At 46.1% G+C, this 18,177-nt stretch overlaps 2 long non-coding RNA genes across 2 annotated transcripts; one reads left to right on the top strand and one right to left on the bottom strand.

Annotated features, from left to right (window-relative positions):
- Positions 1 to 4,294: 4,294 nt before the first annotated feature.
- On the bottom strand, positions 4,295 to 16,339 carry LOC144141268 (uncharacterized). The gene is made up of 3 exons (XR_013316506.1): positions 15,975 to 16,339; positions 15,430 to 15,577; positions 4,295 to 6,408 (listed from the first exon to the last, which is right to left on the bottom strand). It is a non-coding gene; the product is annotated as an uncharacterized LOC144141268 (long non-coding RNA).
- On the top strand, positions 7,979 to 10,596 carry LOC144141274 (uncharacterized). Its single transcript, XR_013316507.1, has 3 exons — positions 7,979 to 9,491; positions 10,117 to 10,148; positions 10,282 to 10,596. It is a non-coding gene; the product is annotated as an uncharacterized LOC144141274 (long non-coding RNA).
- Positions 16,340 to 18,177: the final 1,838 nt, after the last annotated feature.

Here is an 18,177-nt window from a genome sequence, read left to right on the forward strand (position 1 = left end):
AAAGCATGCGAGCACAAGGCTCGACGGCGTTCACGAATGACGGCGTCCGGGTCGTGATCGCGACCGGGTCGGCGTGCGACAAACAATAGTTCCCACCTGAGATACGTGTCCGCTGTCACCGCCGCGCTGTTCCGCCGATCCTGCCCCGACCGGGTCTTGGGCGAGACTTTCTCCGTCTTCCGCGCGCACACGTTCGCGCCCAAGGAGGTTGTATTCGCGCCGCCCGCGCGCCTCTGCCACACAGAACCGCTGGTGCCATCTCTCAGGGGCGCCGACGAACCAGCAGAGCGCCGGACCGGTTTCAGCACAAGAGAGAGAGAGACAAAACTTTTATGGCCGCAAGGGCTAATTCGGGGGAGGGGTGGTGACCGAGGGAGGAAGCGAAGCGACTAAAACCTGACTGGAACACGGACGTTGTTGCCAGCATACTGTACAAACGCGTGCTGGCAACACTGCTTTGTCCTGACCGCAACCGACGCTGAACGCTGCCCCTCACGGCTACGCTGGCAACACGTGCAACGCGCACTGAACTGACTGAACAACGTCCGTGTTGCGGTCAGGTTTTAGTCGCTTCGCTCAGCCTCCCTCCCTGTTCTGTGGCTCAGCTGTGCTGCATATCACCAACAGGACGCGTCTAACGAGCTACAGTGAATCAGTAGCCCAGCTTTATTTGGAAGCTCCTGCAATGTGCCCTTCTTGCTGGTTGCTTTCTTCAAACTGCTACTGAGTGTTCTCCGTGCGATCCTTGTGTGAAGTGTTGCAACGCGCACTGAACGACGACCGTGTTGCGGTCAGGTTTTAGTCGCTTCGCTCAGCTATGCTGCCCATCACCTACAGGACGCGTCTGCCGAGCTACAGTGAATCAGTAGCCCAGCTTTATTTGAAAGCTCCTGCAATGTGTCCTTCTTGCTGGTTGCTTTCTTCAAATTGCTGCTGAGTGTTTTCCGTGCGATCCTTGTGTGAAGTTGGCTCACCGTGGTGCATTTGGTGCAGCACCACCACCCGTTTGTGCCAAGGAATCTGAGAGTGGAAGGCGAGCGTTACGCTTCCAGCAAGCTTTCGACATTGGTGCCTGTGCTGCTTCGTGCATTGCCCGGCGTGCTTCCGGCCGTCACTTTTATCTCATAGTTGTGATGGAATATGCCTAGCAGTAGTGACTAATAACTCAGAACTTCTAGATAACCTAGTGTGCTTCAACATGGTTTTACATTCTACTAGAGCGTGCAAGCTCCGCTTCAGATGTTCCTGTGGGATCTGTAGTCGCATATTTTGACGTGTGTTGGTATATGTATGTTCCGTTCAGAAGAATTTATTGAGCATGTAGTCTTAAGTTTGTGCGAAGGGCGAACAACGAAACGCACAATGCTTTTTAACTGTACATAGAAGCTCTAGTTACAGCTGTGACCTGTGCTACCCACTTATGATGCCTGCTTCGCTTATATTTATGTCAGCAAGGCAGGTACAGACTGCTTCCAAATAATTGCCACATATACAGCAGAAAAGTGCCGCACTCTTTTGTGCTTGCATTCGGCGTTAGGATAGGATGATGTGCTGTTTTATGCCCAATTTGGCCTTTGGGTGAAAATCTGTTTTATACCCAAGCACCCCAGATTTTCTGTTTCTACTAGTGGAACAGCTGCACCATAGCCACTTTTACCTTCCAACCACTCTTCAAGAGCTGCGAAGACCACAAGGACATTGAACAGACAGGACGGGCGCTAATTGCAACCGATTTATTTAGGGTATGTCGATCAGGTATAAGAAGCATAAAAAAAGGTCACAGGCGTTTGGCAAGAGCACATTCCTTGGAGTAGATTGATAAAGAGGGGGCTCACTCACAAATTGTTCTTTCATTTGATACAAAACGTTTGTTTTGTTACATTATGTGCCATTACATCCGTGCTTTCTTCCACTATTTTTCTTTTTGTCAACTTGGGTGCACGATTACAATGTTGCACTCGAACAGCCTGTGTAATTTTCTACCAAAGGTGCACATTTTCAAGGGGTCCCTGATACATCAGCTGATTTGGCCCATGAAAGCTTTGTCAAGTCAAAGGTGTCTCATCGCGCAACTAACAAGGGGCTTAGCATGCTTCTTACCACAAATTTTGTGCACCTTTCCTTGTGTTGTTGTTGTACAAAGCATGGCGCACTTTAAAGGTACCGAAAACACAGTCGTAAGATTTCATCTGGAGGCGACCTTTTTAAAGTTGTGCACATTTCGGTGTGACCTTGGTATGATCGTGGAAAAAGTTTTATTTCAAAAATGGTCTGCAGTAGCCGTTGGTGACACAGCTTTTGCCTTAGTCACAGCCAAGATATTTAGAGGACTACACAACAGATAACGTTTCCACCTGCACTATTTTTATGCGGGAGCACTAGGTTCCCCACTTTGTAGTGTTGTGCCCGCTGTTGAGTGAAGCCTGTCAGTCAAGCCTGTGTGTGCCCTGAATAGTGGCGCATGCTCTCTCAGGGATTGGCAAGGACAGGGTACTGTTATAGTGTGGAGGCACCAGGAGCAGGGTCCATCTGGACCCACTTAGTGAGTGCTGTAGCTGCACAGGATGCGCAGCGGACGATAGTACGGAGAGACGGTTAGCATTATATATATATATACATTAAGACAAACTCGAGGGGACGGCGCAAATTTGTATTACCAGAAATTCGTCTTAAGCGTACGTTATTGTGTTGTGGATGTTACAAGTGAACAAAAGTGTTGTTCATTATGGCACATGGAGTTCATCTTAAGCGGACTCTGGTACTTGTAGAGGTGTGAAGCCTTGGGAAAAAGGAGCTGAGCATGGCCAGTGGTCAATTTACTACGACAGCAAAGAGGGCAGCCACCAACTTGGAGGAGCGGAAAAAGCGGGGAGCCCCAGCTCGGGGAATCAACATGGCTTTGTGAGAGAGGCACAGTTTTCTTACAATATATATATCCGGATTCTGGCCTGTGTGGCTTTATTGCCTCATGCTTGTGCAGTGTATTGACCCCACAGGCTCCACTAGCGGAAGGACAGGCCAACTATTTCAACTGATATCGAAGCTCAGTGTCACACACAGTCGTCGTACTGAACAAAAAACAAATCAGAACGATGACCAAGCTGTGCTTCCTCCACTCAAGCGCTCCTACTTTGCACTTCCTGTAGTCAAATGACTTTCAAACTCTTCTTTATAATGGAGGATATGTAGTTCACAGAAAATAATGAAAATGAAGCGCCGACTGCGCATGCTACATCAGATTGCGGAAACACAAACATTGTCTTCCAAAGGAATTAGATGCACTACTCCTGCGATATTCCTTTTTGCTAGAAGTGTACAATGATAAAATTCGGTACTGCAAATCACGTGCAAGTAGAAAAAGTAACTGCAAATATAATAAGTTATGTTCGAATATGAATAACATTGGTTTAGTGTAACAGCTTTGAAAGCTGAGGTCAAAGATAACTTGGGCAATCATGACCTAACACGAGAGTGTGTGCACTGATTAGAAAATGGTACAAAAAAAAGGTGAAGAAAAGACAGCGGAGCAGTGAACAAAATTTGGCACACATGGATGTGGTTCTTCAACATGCTGTGAATAGCAGTATATATTTGACTGGATGCAGTCCTTCCAGTCATTCAAAAGAGGCCCTTGCTATGCATGCCTACTAGGACCAGGATGTTACTGCAGGCATGGCCAACAAGTAATAACTCAATGTCTTGCTCATGCCGTTCTCTTGAGTAGATGGTTCTTCCCAGCTCATAAACTCTGTACTGGTAACATTCCACTTCATCTAATGTACACCAGAGTGAACAAATTGGCTTTGGGCAAGGTTTTGCATGCATTAGGCTTTCTTGCATGGCGTAGGTGTCGTGCAATAAAGCCGACCTAAGCAGGCGTGTCTTGAGGTAACCCACTGTAGCTGCCCAGCAACTAGGATGTTTTGCTGCCATCATCGAAGACGTGAGTTCAATCCCCAGCTGTGGCAGCCATTTTTCTGGTAGAGGTTGAAAAGAAAACCTCTGTATAGAGACTTGCACAATTCAAGGCACCCAAGTGGTCCAACTTGATCCATAGCTCCTAATGTGGTGTCCTTCAAGGAGCATGTGCAGCTTCGGCTTGTAAAACGAAGCCCCCTCCATCCCTCCTGCAAAAAGGGTGCGTATTTCAGCTGTTGAGGTCACTTAACTACATTAGACTAATACAGCACCTTTACTTTCAGATTTTGTATTGACTTAGAAATTTGGTGCTCCCTAGACAGACCGGTGTTTTATCGCAGCCCTTCAGGATTTAGGGTATTTCTACCAACAGTGAGCAAACCATGGTCTACATCAGATATTGCCATTTCAGGCAAGAGCAGACAGGTAGATAATGCTATTGGTCGCAGTGAAAAGTTGTGCCACCTCTAAACATTTTGGTCAAGTTGTCATCCCATTCATGTTATGAATGGGAACTTTTAAATTTGTAATAGTGCCGTGGAGGCCTTTCCTGCCAGCTAGTGTACTCAGACGAACTGTAAAAAATCAGTAAAAATTTTGTCTGCACTTAGTGAAAAATAAAGTAGGATTTATGGCTTGCTTTGCTGCCATATTTTCATTTCAATCTGTTAAGCAGGACCTGGCAGTCAAGGTTACTTGTAGAATTGACACTTGGTTGATTGATTTTAGGGTTTAACGAGCGAACGCAGCGCAGGCGATGAGGTGCACCGTAGTGGAGGGCTCCAGATTAATTTTGACCACCTGGGGATCTTTAACGTGCGCCGAAATCTCGTACACACGGGCGTTTTTGCTTTTCGCCTCCATCAGAAAAGCGGCCGCCGCTGCCGGGAATCGAACCCGCGACTTCGTGCTCAGCAGCGCAACGCCTTAGCCACTGAGCCACCGCGGTGGGTAGAACTGACACTTGGACAAGCAGATACAAACTATAATGACAAAATGCAACACAAGAAAAGGAATCGCACTAGTAAATAAATTTTATTCATAACAATCCACACAAATATATACACCGACATACACTTGTAATGCAGGTTTTATGCGACAAGGCGCACAACTGCAATTAACAAATATATTTGTGTCATTTGTGTGCTTACATTGAAGTGTACAAAACTGTAGGCACCAAAAACAATAGCAATGGCCATGAAAGGCACACGTACCCATTGAAAATTATATTCTGGCATTGGAGAAATATTCTGACATGAAGAAATTAAATTCTATATAACTGCACTTCAACAACAATACATAAACAATCCATGTGGATTATGTGTATAGTCAGCTGAAGAGGATGAAAGACAGGATCTATCCATCTCCGCTGTTTTTTTTACTTTGCCGTGGCTAAAACGACGACTGGCTTCATAGATAGTGACCTACCCATGGCAGCCAGCGACAATGGGGGCCAGTGTGCCAAAAAATTGCTGGGTAGGAGCGGCACGCCCCGTCAGGAGGGCTAAATAATCTCCAACCTCACCAGCTTCGCATTTCTCACAGTGTGACTGCTGGCCCAAGATGTAGTGGCTGTATCAATCAGTACCAACCGTTCCAGTCAGTATGTATATCACCAGTCAGCACCTCGAATTGGGCACTTAGTCACAAGTCAGCATCAGTCAGCCGGACCCAATTCTCACCTATGCAAAAGTCAAAGTGCACAACTAAACCATACAGGTACTATATCTGCCTGCTTGACTACCATTATTAATTTTTGAGCATACCCGTTCATTCAAACGTTCAGAACCTTTACCAACTTTGTCTTTACATGGAGAAGCTTTTTTTTGGCGACGCTCGTTTGCGCACATGCGGAAACGCTTGAGTGTGTGCAAAACAGTTCCAACTTGGCCATATTTCAAGCGTGGCAACGCAGTCATTCTTGCGCGGAAGCATAATGTTTTGCAGTAGCAGGAGCACTACTCGACAAACATTTCTTCAGGGGCTGTGGCGCATTCAGATAAGCTGCGCCCCTCTTGTAGCACTTTCCTCAAGGTGGCTTGCCAGCCCTACATGTGGCCAAGTTGGGTATACAACAGTGGCCCCGGTCAAGGCCGGCAATGAGAACCGTACATGTAGTTATCTTCAGGATATCTTTTTGAGCCACGCCCTCGTACCAAAGCGATAGGAACCAAAATGAAAAATGCTTTGGCCATGTTGCTGCTGTCGCACGCAAAGAAAAAAGTTTAGCAGTGTTAATAATTCTTTGCAAAACTATTCTTTTTGCACTTTGGCAGGGCATGAGCAACAAAATCACTGAATCGCTCCACAGCAATCACTTTCTTCTTGCTCCGCAAGTGTCCTGGCTCTAACACGCAGCTCAAACAAATGAGGCACCCTACTCCGCTGACCATGAACAGAAGTTGGGCTCCAGCAACATAACACCAGTGGTGCGAAGTTTATACCAAGTTTGTTGCGTCCTGGCTTGTGGCTCCCTGGAAGTAACAGGTCCTGGCAAAAAAAAATGGGCAGTAACAGTTAGACAAATGATTGCAAGGAGAAAAAAATCAATTTCTCCTTTTACAGGATTACCTGGCACAATGCAATTCCACATATATGCATGAGCAAACGCACACGCACTCCTTAAAGGAGGCTCCATGTCAATGAGGCATGGGTGACATAACACTGCTCCTTTGGAAGGGGCAGTGTTATGCTCTTCATCTTGCTGGATGACGTGGCCAGCATGTCAAAGATGGCAAGACCGAGAGAAGGAATGATGATGCGGAAGGGAGACAGCCGCATCCTACTCGTTCGTAACTGTCACATATAAGAAGCTGCATCATGCTTCCATGGCTTTCTTACACTAGTGAGGACCACATCTGCTTCTTGTAAGCACAGTCGTGATCACACTCATCATTCCCCACCCTCTCATTAGTGGGGTGCGGCTCCTCCCCCGAGTTAGTGATGGCTGTGACAGTGTGTAGTGATGCAAGTAGTACAGATAAATTTTAGTATAAGTTTGCTTGGTGCCCTACCTTATTGAATTGCATCTGTCATTTTGTCAACCTCTGAAGTCTGCCGAAATATGCGTGCAAGAAAGAAAAAAAAGAAAGAGTGCAACAATGTTAGACCACACAGAAAACAGCACAGTAGAAGCAAAGGATGGGGTGAGGACGGGACAAGAGCTAACTTTCGATAAATGCTTTACTGTAGGACCAGCATGTATGAACACATCTGGCTTGTAATAGGAGAGAAAGAGAGAAAAACATCAAAACGAAAAACTGTTGGAAAGCAAAGCTTGAAACGACACCTACAACTGCCCATGGGATATCCCTTGAATTCTTCTCACACGTGGCTCTACAACGAGTGAAACCAGAGATTCTACCAGCCGTTACTTGAAATCCGCGGTGGCGGCGTCCTGAACGCTGCAGTGTCGGCCACGGCCTGGCTAGAGCGGTGGACGCTGCCGCCATAGCCTGCCCGTGCGTCGGCATAAAGAAAACGGAGAGGAGCGTCTTCCGAAGGGTGAGACAGTAGAACCTAGCCATCCTGATGTGCTAGCTTGGGGCTACACCACTGCGTGACACAAGCGCAGACACCGAAGCAATTTGGCATGTGAGCTTAGTGATTCCAATTTATACCGATTTAAAGTTAAGTAAGTTTGAGAATTGCAAGAAAGCTGAGGGAACTTTTATAATCACTATTTATCAGGACCAGTTGCTACTTTTGCCTTTTGTAATATTTCTTAAAACACAACCGAATTGGTATTCATCAATTTGAAAAATGGCGCCCCATTCGTGGCAAGTAGTGCACAAAAAGTAGCGTTTCTCTAGTGGCCAGATGTCTGTATGTGGTTTGTACGTTTTGTTTTCCCGCCCTGCAAACCACGTGGCGGTTTTCGTCTCTCATCTTTTGCTGTTTGTTTTTGTTTCCTTTTCTCCTCTTACGAGCCAGATGTGTTTATATGCGCTGGTCCTGCAATAAAGAATTTGTTGAAACTTTGCACTTGTCCCGTCCTCGACTTGTGTTTTTACTGCACTATGTTTCTCGTGTGAGTATGAACCAACATGCCCAAACATTTTCTCTTCTACCCTCCAATAGTTTCAAAGAAACAGGCCATGCAATTCAGCTGATACTGTGTTCATCATCACGCTTTTAGAACTTGATTGATTGATTGTAGGGTTTAATTCAGCTGATATTGTGTTCATCATCACGCTTTTAGAACTTGATTGATTGATTGTAAGGTTTATTGCACCGACGCAACGCAGGTGATGAGGCACACCATAGTGGAGGGCTCCGGATAAATTTTGGCCACCTGGGGATCTTTAACGTGCGCCGCAACCTCACACACACGAGCGATTTTGCTTTCCGCCTCGATTAGAAAAGCGGCCGCCGTGGCCGGGAATCGAACCCTCTACCTCGTGTTCAGCAGCACAACGCCTTAGCCACACGCTTTTAGAACTTCACAGCATAAACAATGCCAAGGTCATCATGCACTGTCGAACCCAGAATAGTGGCTGAACTAGTCACACAAAACAAGATAAGTAACAGTCACTAAGCAGTGTCTGTTCAAGCACTACCACATCAATTGACATTACGTAAACAAATGTTTTTCATCTAGCATGCATTGCATTCTGTAAGCATATATGCTGGTGTATGCATATATGTGTGCCCGCATATTTTGTATACATACGCACTAGTGGCATAGGCAAGATGCATAAACTTGTGTATAGCTTCTTAGCCAACGCTTTTTGGCCTTGGCCACTACAACACCAGCCAGATTAAATTGTGGTGGAGGAACTCCTGACGTTTGTACTGTGGATCCGGGCAAATTTTGATACAGTCAGGCTTACATCACATTTTCTGATAAAATGTGGCACTCCCCAGCATTCAGCTGAGCGACAGTGGGGCCACAGTATTGGATGCATTGCATGGACATTAGAACGTAACGACACCCTGCAGTGTATGGGGATAGCATTCCAGCGTACTCCATTGTGGAGTAATATTTGATAGCTGAAGCAAAAAGCACCATAATTGTTTGGCCATCGAAGTTAACCAACCTGTAAGCAAGGTGCTCACTGCATGTTCCAAAACATGCAAACGTGTATTGCAATCTCGTCCTGTCTATTATGTTCGGTTATTATGAACGCTTTCAGTGTTTAATCAACTTCTAATTTTCGCTACACATTCCCATTGAACGTCCGCAATACCCGCAGCTGCGCCACCGATGTGTGCAACATTTGTGAGCGTCGCCCTCGCCATACCGCGGACAAATTTACCCGTAAATTTCAACCTCATAAAAACCAGATTTCATCACATTTAAATGTTTTCAAACGAATGTTCGATCATTGACTGATTCGCACTCTCTCACTCGCAAGACATCCAATCGTCATCGCATCGTCACAAGTTCTCGAAGCGAAGTTCGGCAAATCGTAACGGTCATTCTTCGCGGTTTTCAACGATATCGATGCAACCAGGCAGGTTACATTCACGGCAAATCATGCCTGAACATCAAAGGAGTACTATAAAAACAACGGCGCAGCCGCAAACAATGAAGCAACCAAGTTACAGCCACGGGACGTGCAACAACGCCGGTAAGCAGGTCGGCCGATTCCACTGCTATTTGTACTATACACAGCTTAACAGTAGAGAATCGCTAGGCTTCGAAGCTATTTAGGCTTCGGGTGCGTCACTTAAGCTCGAAAACCTCGTAATATAGACCGTAAATAATTATTAAGCGGTATTTGAGTTCGATAACTCACTTGCCGTAAACAGACATGGACGCCGCCATCTTGGAAGTTTGTTGACATCAATGTTACCAGACGAGCATCGTTATTTCGCTAAATTGAGAGGCCACTTACAATTATTGCGATTTTGGGTACTCATTAAGCTTAAAAACAAAGCCAAAGTAGCATGGTATTCATCCACAAAACACAAAATCCGCTGTTGCAAATTATGGTGCAATGAGAATGCACTTGTAGCAATTGTGTCACCATAATGGATTGGCAGAAAATTTTAATGCATATAAGGTATTTTTATTTAGTTATGCTGTCTTTCAGTGTGTGAGCACGCTCACTGTCCTGTGTCGCGCTGCTTCTGCGGACCGTGTGGCTTGCTGCTAGAGTTGTCTTTCAGAAAAGTCCGGCCCTTATTCGTTCTTTTCTGTGACCAGCCACCAGTAACAGACATGTTTTCACTGTTTTTTCCATATCGTGCAAGCTATGTTCAATTAGGTGTGTGTGGCACCTGAGGTAAGCTTCCACACATTTCTACATTCTCCAGATGTGTGAAATAGAACAAGCTGGCTTTTCCGCCATATTCATGGCTCACACAAGAAAACTGGCGCTCAACTAAGAATAGCTTGTTCTGTTTGGTTTATTTCAGAAACAATGATTTCTTCTATGTTTGAGCATTGTTGGACAAATACACTGGCACATTGGAGTCCAGCATGATGATACCATTGCCCACTGTGCGTATAAAGATAAGGTAGCATTTAAAAAGTTGGAATGCAAAATAAATGTTCTGAGCTCTGTCGGCAGTTCATGCGTGTTTTGTCCTCCATTGCAGTTTGTACAGAGTGATTTTGATATGATTGGTAGCAGAATATCTGACACTGAATTTGCTCACCACTGGCTGCACTAGAAGAAATCGCAAACATGATAATACGTAACTAGTATACTGTGAACCTCTCTGAACACTGAGCTAGAAATAATTCTCAAAAGGAAAAAAAAAAGAGTAAAGAAAGAATGAAAAAAAAAATAGGTTGCTCAAGATTACGATACCCCCAATGCAAAATCGGAGCGCAGTGCAAACTGCAGTCTTCTCGGTGACGGCGCGTAGCTGCTGTGTCTCAGAAGTGACCGCGTCATCAGTGAACACACGACAGCGGGCGCAACTCCGGTGTTTTATCACAGTGCCTCACTGCTGCCGAGCATGTCTCGCGCGGCCTCTGCTTACTGCCCTCCCCCTCACACTTTCACCATACTTTCCTCCTCTATTTTCCTGTTTGCTTTATCTCATTTATCTCTGGTGCCCTCTTCTTCATTCGGTTACTCCGAAGCCGACAGTGATGTGAACCTCCACCTTCCTGTTTGCTCTATCCCATTTATCTCTGGTGCCCTCTTTATTCGGTTACACCGAAGCCGACAGCGACGTGAAACCACACAAGCGAAGCGGGCACTTAAGGGGTGCCCTCTAAATAAGAAATGGCAAGCAGATTGCCTGTGTTGCAATGAAATTTCTTTTATACCTAACCTATCCTAACCTTGTAGCTGTACAGTTGGCATTATTCAATTTACCCCAGTCAGGAAAAGCATGATATACAGCTGTTTAACTCCAGCCCTTGTTCATTTTTGAAAAGTGTTTTTTCCGTTCTTTCCTTACTTTTTTTTCTGCTCCAGCAGCGCTGGGAGCATGAGCATGCAAGAAAAAATGTTTATATGTGTTTCACGTGAGAAGTTGTATGGCCATGACACCTTTAACTTGCATTACAAATTTCCTGCTTCACTTTAACCGAAGCAATAGAATAATTAAATGAAGCATCAGTTTTACATTTAAAAAATGGGTAAAATGAGCAAGTCCACCAAGGCAATAAATATTTTAAAGACAAAATGAAATGGCTATTTATATGTTATGTTAAAGGTGGGAAAATTAAAATTCTTCATGATTAGTGTTCGCCATTAATTCAATTTGCAACATTGTTTACTGTTTGAAGCATTTATAATTTACAAAAATTCCTTGGGGCACTTAGTCTGCTTATGTGGTTTTGAAATAACAAGCATTGTGGCTTCAGCTGGCATTATATGCTTCCTGCACTTTGGTCTTGTCATTGTACTTGCCTGGTCGACCAAAGTTAGCTGGTGCAGAATCTAGCAGTACACCCGACGTCGAGCACATTCCATACCAAGACACGGTGCTAGTAACTCCAATACCTTTGAGAAACATCACGTAAACTGATAGGTTCGCCTGGCGTGCTATTGAGGCGCAATTATGTAGTCCCCCAACAGCTCCGACAAATACCAGGCAATCTGATGGCTCCAGATGGGAGGTTATTGAGCCACGCAGTCTTGCAAGAGCCACCAAGGACTTGCTCTCGTTTTTTGTTATTTCTCCTTTTAGCACACTTTTGTTCATAAGCTATGCTCCACGCATACCTGATATATATCAGGGTCATTCACTGCTTATAACACTAAATATTTCGCCTCATGGAGCAGACAAGGCTTGCACCTCATTAATAATGATGATGATGACTGATAGTGGTATCCCTTTTGTAGCGGGGTGATGACATGTCATCTTACAAAAAAAAAAAAACTAATATACCCGTGTTTTACACGCATTTAATACTAGCTCTGCTCTTAGGGCAGGCACAAAAAAAACTTATTAGGCACAGAATACTTATTCTTTCTGTTACACGTGGTAACTGTCCTAGGCAATATTCCCCTGTGTGCTTTTCGTCCACCAGCATTCTAATCTTCTCTTTGTCGCCTCGACAGCCCTGAAGTTGACTTCCTCTGTGCTACCCTGAAACCCTGCGGCTTCTGGAAACCAAACATTTCCCTCTAGGTTTGGATGGATACCCTCGCATTCAAACACTATGTGCCACACAGTTTGTTTCTTTTCCGCAGACTGCGCATACCCCATCACTTTGAGTATACTTCCCCACAAAGCTCTTAGTTCGCAAGCAATCTGTCCTAGCCTCAAGAAGCAAAACGCTTCCCTTAGAATTATCGTAGAAATTTTCCTTTCTATTGCCCAATTTCTCAGCCCTGTACATTTCTAACGACGTTTTAGCTTCTATTTCTTCTCTCCATTTATTCATTTCTATCTGCCTTGCCTCCTTTTGGTTACTTTGGCTGTCTTAGCTTCTTCAATGTTGTTTCTGCATTTCATCTAGTCCTCCTTAACCACTGCGTGCCCACGCTTTTCATGTATATGTACCTGAAAACCTTAGCTGTCCACCTACGTCGATCCATTGCTCTCAGCCTCCTCTCAAAACATATTTTACCCTGAGCTTCTCAAACTGGAAATGCCGCTCAGGTCATTCCTCTGTGCAACTGCTTCGTTAGTTGTTTTTCCATGCGCTCCTAAGGGCAAACGGCCTACTGTTCTCTGGTTCACTTAAAGGTCTGATTTTAAGCTTATTAATACAGAAATAAAAGTTGGCTCTGCCGCACAACATGCAAACTTTCAAGCCTCACTGCATGGCTTGTTCCTTGGGGTAGGTTTTTTAGCACGACACCAAAGCTATGCAGGAAAGCGAACCACAAAAGCCTTGCACAAAAGTGTAACTCTTGCCAATGTTGGCTGAAGTGCAATGCTACCTGTGCAAAATTTATAATCTGGAAAGAACTTTCCCATCATTGTGGTGGTATGAGTAAGAAACCAAGAGTTATTACTTGCTGCAATCCTTACATTAAAGTAAAGGTCATACCAACCAGTAGTGTACCTCACCTCTTTTAAATCCCTGGAGCAAGCCATTCAACTGCAGTCGACTCTTGATAATTTCAAGTCACCCAATTAGAATTTTCAGTTAATTGGAAGTGATGTTCAGGTCCCAGTAATTTTACATGCAATTCAGTAGAAGAAATTGCTTGATAATTCAAAGCTAAAACCCAATATATTGGTTAATTTGAAGTTACTCAGTATAAAAAAAAAGAGAATGTGAAAGCAATTGAAAAAACGAATGTGCGCGGATAACGCAATCTCACTGGTAGTAACCCACAACGGAGAAACTTGTAATGCTTTATGTGAAGGAAGAGAAAGAGCTGCTCAGAAGAAGTTGGCCGAGGGTGGAACGTGAAAATTGTAGTTAAAGGCTGTGGGATAAAGAGAACAGAAATGGGGCTGCTGCGATTACCGCCATTTTGGACCTCTCGTCGCGGCAAACAAAAAGTCAGAAAAATCAGATGGCGAATAACTTCACCGTATGAAATTTCAGACGTCGTTATACACTGGCACAACTAGGTAGATGGCAGTGCCACTGATGCTTTCGAATTATTGGACATTCCAAAGAAATTGGCCAGTGACCGTGTACAGCGCTCGGCGATTGAAACGTGATACTCTGAGCGCGTGGCTGCCGGTGCTTGTTGTGTTACAGGTGAGCGCTTGTGAAAGCGAGCTGACGCTTGTGGTATACGGTGAGGGTGAGAGCATTTGTGACGCATGCTTAGTGCATCTGGGAGACAGCCTTTCAGTGTGTGGTTCTTGACGGTGCCATAGGGGTGCTACATGCCACGGCTTCAAAACGCTGCGCCGCGCCACGATAACACATCGCGATAAATGTGCATTCAAATTCTTCATAATGCGCGCGGTGCCAGCTCGCCCAGCTTCGCATGTCGCGGCGCAGCACGCAGGTGCAGCGTTTTGAAGCCATGGCATGTAGCACCCCTATGGCGCCGCCAAGAACCACACACTGAAGGGCTGTCTCCCAGATACACTAAGCATGCGTCACGAACGCTCTCACGCTCATCGCATACCACAATGCATCAGCTCGCTTTCACAAACGCTCACCTGTGGCGCAACAAGCACCGGTAGCCACGCGCTCCGAGTGTCGCGTTTCAATCGCTGAGCACTGTACGTAGAGATCGAAGTCAAACATTATGATTAATTTTTCATCAAGGAATTTGGCATCACTACTCGTTTAAAAGCACCTTTTGTTACATGAAAACTTGCACACACCTATAAGATTGCAATCAAGGAATGAGAGGCCTCAATAAAACGGAACACTCGGTGGATGAGTGTGAGAGGAAAACCTATGGGCAACAGATGGATTTGGATAAAGCAGGATAGGAGAAATCGGATATGGAGCAGACAGGCCTCTGTTCTGGAGTGTACACAAATAGACTCAGGATGATGACTACGGCATGAGCAATGTGAGAAAAATTCTCGTCTGGCGATGTGGGACCAGTCCGGTCAAGGAGTGCCCCGTGTCAGCAAAAAAGTAGCGATGGCTACCTATTCTTCGATTACCTGAGGCTCCTTTAATCTTAAAACCCCACTTGCATTGCTTGAGGAAATTATTGCCGAAACGCAATTTCATTAGTAAATTGCAATAAATAACTGACTTCTAAAACGACCATGTACAGCAACCTCTGTAGTGCAGTCTTAGCGATAAAAAAAAAACAGCAGCTTTGAATGGACTCAACACCAATGTTTGGGCACCAAATGTGAGTGCATTAGGTGGGTGCACCTCATGGCATGCAGTATGTTCATTGTTAGCATCGAGTGTCTCCATTTCACTTTCCCCTGAACAGAATAAGTCGCGGCATGTATCCTGTGGAATCCATTCAATCTTCCAACTCCTGCATGCGAGCGCCAGGAATTCTAAATTATGTTTCCTAAAAAATTACAACAGAAATTGTGGTGACAGGGGCAAATTGTATTTTTACACACACACACACACACACACACGCAGGCACGGACGCACGCACGCACGCACGCTTATATAATCCAGCTTCTCAACAGGAATATACTTTCACTGCACTGCCTCTACGAAAGACAGGCTGCGAAGCGCAGATTTTGCGAAATACTTACACCCGCAACGAGAACAGTGACGCCCTTAGCCCAAGGCATCGACAAGCAGTCTCTTGAGGTAGGTCTGTCTCTCTTCAGAAACAGCGCAGGTCACCCGTCGGCCACTCGTACACGTGCGCCGACTGTAGTGGAAATTTTCGACCAGCCCCTGTAATGGAAGCAGTGAGCGACGTCTCGATCACATACGATACCGAAATAAATACCTCCGAAACTGTGCCCACTTTGCATTTGTGCATGCAACCCAGAACCCCTGTTCTGCTTACTGGGGCTGTGAACGTCCACCTCGGTGTAATAACTGTCACCAGTAGTAAGCATAGTGACACCATAGCTAGCAGATTCGAGCTCAGTTACGCAGACGAGCCCCTAAAAAAAAAAAAAAAAATCACGACGCTATGCTTTCGGGTGCGCGTTCGCAAGAAATATGGCACGTAGCTTACCCACTTTAAAATGAGCCTACACTTCTACCACGAGCCCTTAAGCCAGCAACACCTTGTGTGTTTTCTTCGGGGTATAAAAAGCGCAATATCACATGACTAAACACTTACCTCCTGACGAGCTTGTCGCTACCACCGACGTAGACGGCCACAAAATCGAGCTCGCTAAGTCTCCGCCTTTGCGTCGTCGAAGCTGAATGTTCGAAGTTGAGGCGCGGACTGACGTGAGGCTCGGTAGCACCCTAGGAACGTCATCTGGAATAACAGCTGCCATTTCAAACTACAACAGCGTACAGGCCGTCCGTCCGTTCAGTTGAAACGGTGCCGCAAAAGCACGGACAGACGAACAAGAAAAGCACAAAACAACGTTGTCAGCGTTGTCAGCATGGCCAAAGCCCCTCAATTTTTCACACCAAAGTTGGAGAGATTTTGAGGCCAAAAAGACAGCGTTGCCAGCATAGTTGGGTGCGTTTAGGCCGATTTGGCGGCGGTTGTGGTCAGGTTTTAGTCGGATGCGGGAGGAAGGCCCACGGTGACTTTGGCAGCCCGGGTGACGATGGCATCTTGCATCGCCGAATCCGAGCTGCCCAACGCCCTCGCCTAGTGCTCACCGTCTCGATATGGGGGGAATGGGTTGTGGGGGCATTGCCAAAGGAGGTGATCCATGGTTTGGACCACCCCACTAGCGGGACAGTGGGGTGAGGAGTACAGAGTGGGGTACATGCGGTGCAGGCGGGAGAGGCAAGGAAGGGTGTACATTTACACTATAGCGTTCTTCGGTGTCAGAGAGCGCCGGGTGTGCAGGGGGCAGTAGGCGGGGGGAGAGGTGGCAATGAGACGTAATCTCATGAAAGGAAAGGAACGGATCTCGAGCTGACAGGGCTCCATGGAAGGGATCAAGGCTTAGACCTGCTCGGAAGGTGAGCTCTTGAGCTGCTCTGTGTGCTGCCTCGTTCCCTTCCACACCCGTGTGAGCTGGGGTCCATACCAGCTCGGTGGGGGAGTCAGGGGGATTTTAAGAAGGATTTTGAGTAGCAGGGCAGAAATGCGGCCCCGGGCGAAATTTCGAATGCCCGTCTTCGAATCGGAGATTATAATCGCAGGGGAAGGGAAAGCGCGCGGCGGCTCGGGATCGCGGGACGCGGTTCTCCACGATATCCACAGTGTGTGTGCGTGCGTGCGTGCGTGCGGACGCGTAACCCGTTTTTCCATGACGGTAGGACACGGAACCCGTTTTCGCGTATCGAAGGGCAGCGTTCAGGGGACAACAGGTCCCAAGGGGTGCACGAAGGCAGTCGGAATTTTCCGTGTGACGCTGTAAGTGAAGTTTTAGCCTGAGAATGTGGCGGGCGTTCGCACAGTGCATGCGCGTGTGTGTTTATTGCAGGACAGTGTGGGCATGTGGGTAAACTAGTCATGCGTGCATCTTCACAAGGGATTGGAAGATTGGTTGATCTCCTTCCGCTAGGGCAGATGACCGGTCTAGCATCTACATGTAATAACGGTGGAGCAATATTAAACGGTGAAGCAATATTTCCATTTCGACAGACTTCGAAGTCAAAACTGAAGCCGCAATTTCCGGGTCCCATCATATTCGTTGCGATAAATGCACTGCTGCGGAAAAAAAAGCACAGATATGGTGTACTAGAATTGTGAAGTGTGTCGTGCGCGGCCGCAAAACGGGTCGCCTCAGTGATGACACCCTCCTCTCCCAACCCGCTCCGAACAGCATCAGAATAGCTGGAACTCTACATCCCTCTTACATGCAGTGCCATCTCGTGACGCGCGGAGCACTCACCGCTGAAGCGGGCCGCGTCGCGTTGCCCGCGGCGGTAGGCCGCGGCGGGCGCATTTCGGCTGCTTCAAACGGCGCACGCAATTGGGAAACAGCTGAAGTTCTGACGCTAGCCCTTAGACTGTGTGCTCCGAGAGAAAGAAAAACCATATAAACTTTGCCATTACATTACAACATTACATTAAAAGCAAACGCACAACTAAGCACCAACGAAAATAGGAATTTCCTTCTGAATATGATGCTCATTTTTTTTCTAGGGAAATTGTAAGGTGCCAGATTGTAGTGTCGAGAGAATACATTAAAGCTAGTCGGCTCAGAGACTGCAAAATAATTATTCGATGTTAGGCGAAGCTAGCGCCCTTGCATGCCCCTGGGATGAAGTAGTAGTAGTAGTAGTAGTAGTAGTAGTAGTAGTAGTAGTAGTAGTAGTAGTAGTAGTAGTAATGAACTTTACAAGTGGACTACTTGCATTTTGTCCTTGGTGGTTACGTCCCTATAGTCCGCGGGATATCCAGGACC

This window comes from Haemaphysalis longicornis, unplaced genomic scaffold (genome assembly GCF_048455015.1).
Source record: "Haemaphysalis longicornis isolate Haplotype H1 unplaced genomic scaffold, Haemaphysalis longicornis Haplotype H1 scaffold_1, whole genome shotgun sequence".
Taxonomy (NCBI): domain Eukaryota; kingdom Metazoa; phylum Arthropoda; class Arachnida; order Ixodida; family Ixodidae; genus Haemaphysalis; species Haemaphysalis longicornis.